At 40.6% G+C, this 5,388-nt stretch overlaps 1 protein-coding gene across 1 annotated transcript in view; it reads right to left on the bottom strand.

Annotated features, from left to right (window-relative positions):
* Positions 1-1,375, bottom strand: part of LOC101854863 (nuclear hormone receptor family member nhr-41) — a 28,916-nt gene extending 27,541 nt beyond the window's left edge. Inside the window, exon 1 of the mRNA XM_005097738.3 lies at positions 446-1,375. The gene's annotated coding sequence lies outside the window, so the exon portion shown is untranslated. The remainder of the gene's footprint in view (positions 1-445) is intronic.
* Between the last annotated feature and the right edge of the window lie 4,013 nt (positions 1,376-5,388).

Raw genomic sequence — 5,388 nt, 5'->3', positions numbered from 1 at the left:
TTCGTGATCATGTGCTGGTGACCTATTTTTTAACGGTGGGGGTGCCAAGTCAGGATTCCCCTCGTTATTGATTTCATGTTATCGAGATGAACGGTTGTTACTGTGTAAAGCATTCTTTTAAGAAATTGGAGAGACAAGGCTAAAAAACACTTCAGAGTTAGAGTTAAGTTCAAGAAAACATGACTTTGGCACTGTGGTGTAGAGTTTTAAAAGTGAAGCATTTTGAGGTTATAAAACGAGTTCGAGACTGGGTAGTTTCATAAATCATACAGTTCGTCAAATATATTGCATAAAAAGACACATTTAACACATATTAAGCTTGTTATTAGATTAAACTATAATAATATCTTTGACAGAACGGAATTCTCTTCAAAAAGGCAAATGGAATTAGATCTAAGGGCGGCTCGGAACAAGCAAAGCAAAAAAACAAAAAAGTTGAACTCACCCTGTGGTGTTTGATCGAGAATAGCCTCGGACTGACATGAAAAGATAGCAAACTTCCATTCGCCATTCGCCTTTAGGCTAGCTCTTCAATCAACGCTCGATGCGATTCCACGTTGTACCTTTTGACTTTTGAACTCCGCTTGCCTAGAACCAGATTATGAACTCGCAAACACTCCTCGGGAGTCTTCCTTCTCGTTCCTCTGTGGTTTCCCTCTGTCTGAGGCTGAGCGGAAGAGCAAGGTGTGTGTGTGTGTGTGTGTGTGTGTGTAATCTTAACTGATACCAAAGTACACTGCAGACAGTTGGGTTAGTTGAGAAAAGGCTGAAAATATTTTGAAGGCACGGAAATGTAGGGCATTGGGGCCTAGATTAAATTTTGATAACTGTTTATGCTAGGCCTAATGTTATAATTTTCCTTTACTTTTATGTTAAATTTGTTGTCGTTGTTATGACACTATCGAAAAACATTGACGTCGACACTGATGGTGTTAATGTTTTTTTTAAATGTTTTTGTTATTTTGTTTCTTTTGTTGTTGTTGTTGTTACTGTTGTTGATGATGATATTGTTGTACTTGTTGCTCCTTTTTATTGTTGTTTTTTTACCATTTTTTGTTGTTGTTATCAACAGTGATTTTGTAGTTTTAGTGGCCTATAAATATAAATGCACTTCATTCAGATCGTTTTTTCTTTTTAATCATTTTTTTTCTTTATATAAAAATTATCTATACTGCGCACATGTTTTAAAAATCGGTTCCTCTTTGTTATTTGTGGTGATCAATGTTTTTGTCTTGTAGATAAGGAAATATGCGATGAGCGACTGTTCCACTTTATGAACAAGAACCTGATTTTTTTTTTCTGTGCTCAGGTCAAGAGCTTGGATCTAATCACCATAAAACAATATTTCTCGGTTGTCTCAGGGGCTCCAACTAAGCGACAGCCATCTTGTGGTGTAAAAGCAGACCCCTCGTCTTAATAAACTAAGCACCATGTTCTAATGTGTCTCGTGGGGACGTGTAGGTTAAGGCCTATCATATCCCCCCCCCCCTCCCTTTCCTCCCCGCCTCTTCCATTTTTAAAATAAGTTGGAATTATCTTGCGTGCATAAAAGTCAGCTTACCTCGTGTTGGTACTACACAGTACAGAGTATAACCCGAGCCCCTAGTCCTAGCCTCGTAGTGCGTAGTAGGTCAAGTAGGTTCCAAATGTAGGGCCAAAGTACATCTTTGCAAAAGTCTTAGCGCACTCTTAGCCTAGGCTATCGAAAAACTTCATTCGCTCAGTCTCCGCTGCACTGGTGTAGGCCTATCCTATTCACTATTGAGCCTTGGTGAGCCCTGCGATTGACAAAATCGAAAATCGATGCAGCCCGACTCCCAAATAATGTAATATCTTGGTGGGCGGTGTACATTAATGACAACGGATCAAAGCAAGATAAATTACTATCGCGGTACCACTCAGGCATTAATTTAATGACAATATCGGTACAGTACGGGTTTATACCTTCAGTTAGAGCTGACTGCGCAGAGATATTTAAAAATAGAAACCGCTGTATACAAATCGTGCGCAGCAAACGAAGGGGGCCTATAGAATTTCAATAGTGATTCGTCATGGTTCAAAAAATACTTGTTTGAACTATCTTTGTTTGCTGATAGTCCACACTCGTGACACGATACTACATTGGAACAGTATTCCGTGATAAATGGAGACAAAGAAGCGCCTAAGAGCCTAAACGGTGTGTGTGTGTGTGTGTGTGTGTGTGTGTGTGTGTGTGTGTGTGTGTGTATGTGCGTGTGTGTGCGTGTGTTGTGTGTGTGTGCCTGTGTTTATTTATGTTTGTAAATGAATGTATGCTGGCGCGGTTCGTCCATAGAGCACGGTCGTGCAGTGCCACCCAAAGTTTATAAATGTTCTACTACCTATTTTTGTGTCTATAGCGCCGTAAAACATCTATTATGCCATGCCAAAGTCCATGCGCTTTAGCAAAACATAATAATATATTCAACAGTGTAACCAGGTCTATGAATCGCTCTTGGGGATAATCCAAGCGAAGACGACATTCGTAGCGAGTTTGGTGGTACATTAATATTAATAAGACGGCACATCTCAAATGTGCTCCTGCGGAATAGTGGCAAAACATAGCCAACAGTAGGCAGTCTAAAAATAAACGCGATAGACCGTACGCTATTTTTTGTCAATATTATGTGAGCCCCGGAACAATCCAGCGGAGTTCTCAAGTGAATTATGATTGGTTCATTGTCTGTCTTGCCACTATTTTAAGTGACTCTGTGACCGTGAATCTGAGGGAGGTGAATGCGACCGTCCTATGAGTTGTGCCTTTGAATTGTTTTGTTGTGGAGTAGTGAAAGTTATTACTTGAGTGTTCAGTTCCAATACAGGATGAACGAAATTGATGTTTAGCTAACAAACAAATTTAGTACTAAAAATTAAAGCGACAAGTAAAAAGAATGGAAATAAAAACACGAGGTCCTCCCTCACCAACCCAAAGAACCTAAAATTATACACCGTCTCATTTAGGCCTACTATGTCATTGACTATCTTCAGCATGCGATAGCTTAATTGCGCACGTCCATTTTTTAGCCACACGAGCCGCCCCTGAATGTATGCTAAACAAATAATATACATATTATCGGTTTATATAATAGACTACAGTCAAACTTCGTTTTAACCCCCCCCTCTGTACTGCCAGCCCCACTTAGCGCCAGATTTTCCCTATGTACAAAAAGGAACGCCCATATAAACATAGCATAATTTACGCCTTTACTCCGCCTAGCCAACTGTCTGAGTTGTACCGTTCCTATTAGATTAATGAGATTTGCCCCGATATACCTCCAGAGAATTGGCCTCGAGCGAGGTACACACTAGACACTGCACACGGCGCTCGGCATCCACTCTGTAGCTGCTTGATAATCTCTTCCACACACCTTTGCAAACCATGGGCCTATTTCTATAAGCGTTGCGGTCGATTTGCTCCTGCTTTGCGCTGATTGTTTAGAAAAATAATGTTATTAACCATAGGATTTGGCCAATATTAAGATGAAAATCGAAATGGAATTTTTAAGTTACACTAAGGATACCATTCAAAGTAACTGCACCACCTCGACTTGCCTGCAAAATAGATTCTTTCTGGCGTAGCCACATATCAGCCCATTATATTTCGAGGGCCCACAAAAGGAGGCCCGATGAGGACTGACAAGTATCGTTTAAAAAAAATAAAAGCCAGTATGTCTATGGTGTCCTAGACTCATAATCCTACTTCCGATCCTAGCTTTCGATTCTAGCTTCTTTAAATATGAATTTATGCTGGAGCTTTGTATGCAGCAATTGGTTGCTTCTTCTGCAATATGCGCAAGTCAGATCTAGATGAGACAAGACAGGCCATTGGCCACAGTTTGTCTCTGGTCTCTCACCTTTTTTAGTCTACCACTAGTCAAGATGGCAATCGTTGATATTTATTCCCGTATACCGCCAGGCCCGTTGTACCACCAATGTTATGCTCGTCCCAAGGTAGGCAAAGAAACGAGGTGGTTGTAGATCTATATAATATAATACAAACATTCTATTGTATTGGGAAGGGGAGTTCATGTGGGGATCGTTGCGAAATGAGAGAGGTATGTGGTGTCTATTGAGTGACAAAGTTAAAGGCTCATCAGAGGAACTAAAGAGAGTCAGTCTCTAGCCACTATACCGTGAGAGTACATGAATAACAGCAATTATTAACTGAACACGTGTTGCCTAGTTGTTAGGCTACCGGACCCGTAATCTTGAGGTAGTGGGTTCGGTGGTTCGAGCCACGGGCCCGTCGTTGTGTCTTTGGGAAAGACACTTTACACGAATTGTACTCACTTCTCCCAGGTGGGAATGAGTACTCGGCCATAGACAGGGAAAGATGTCAGTATGTTAGTGTTTTAGTGCGTATAATTGGCAGCTTGCACTGTATGCTTCCCAGGAAGTTGAGTCTGTTTCAGAATGCTCTCAGGTCTTCTGGGGTAATAGTATAGATTTTAAGTGCATAGAGCTTGCTGTTGAACGGGAATTTGCGCTATACGAGGGGGGTTAAACTTTAATAAGTCTTTGGTTATGAAATTTTCCCATCCCTTAGACAATTTCTTTAGAACACATCATGCACATTTTCAGGAAAATCCGACTATAATAAGGCACTAGTCAGCGTGTTCAATGAAACCATGCACAAAAACGTTTGGTTTTTCTTAGCTGAAGCTGTGCAATGGGGCCTGTTAAATGTCACTCAATTATCAAGTTTTTACACTTGCAAGGGAAATCCCCTTCGGTCATTTTTCAGGAAATGGTCCAAGTTTATGGTGACAAAGTGTCCTCGTAATAATACTGTGACATACTGGGTAAAAAAATTCAAATCTGGATTCATATCGGTAAATGGATGACAATCGTGAAGGGCCCCCCTCCTTTGTTGTAATTAAACTGAATGTATCCATAGTGAAGAAACTGATTTTACAAAACCGACGTATAACTGCTAAACAGCTCTCAGGTGAATCGGGAATCAATGTAGGGTCAATTGAAACGGTTCTACATGACCATCTAAACATGAATAAGGTGTCTGCTTCGTGGGTACCCCACCTTTTGACAAGTGAGCAAAAGAAGCAGAGAGTTGAGTCTTGCAAAACTCTCCTTCGAATTGCGTCCAATGACCAGGGGCGAAGGCTGACTTGTTTGGCAGGGTAATCAAAGTGAAACGGGACCATATATGGCCTGGAGATATCACACAAGAATCTTACTCGAGGCGGCGACTCTGAGTTCTGAATGAAAACAAATCCGGAATTCACATTGTATGTTCAACCGACAAAATAATCGGGAAAGTATCTTATTAAATATTAATTCCAACTACAATTAAATGTAACTTTAGATGTGAATACACCAACACAAAGCAAAGAAGCAGAGATGTCAGTACTA

The sequence above is a fragment of the Aplysia californica genome, unplaced genomic scaffold (genome assembly GCF_000002075.1).
Source record: "Aplysia californica isolate F4 #8 unplaced genomic scaffold, AplCal3.0 scaffold00163, whole genome shotgun sequence".
Classification (NCBI taxonomy): domain Eukaryota; kingdom Metazoa; phylum Mollusca; class Gastropoda; order Aplysiida; family Aplysiidae; genus Aplysia; species Aplysia californica.
This window is presented reverse-complemented; position numbering and strand designations above follow the sequence as displayed.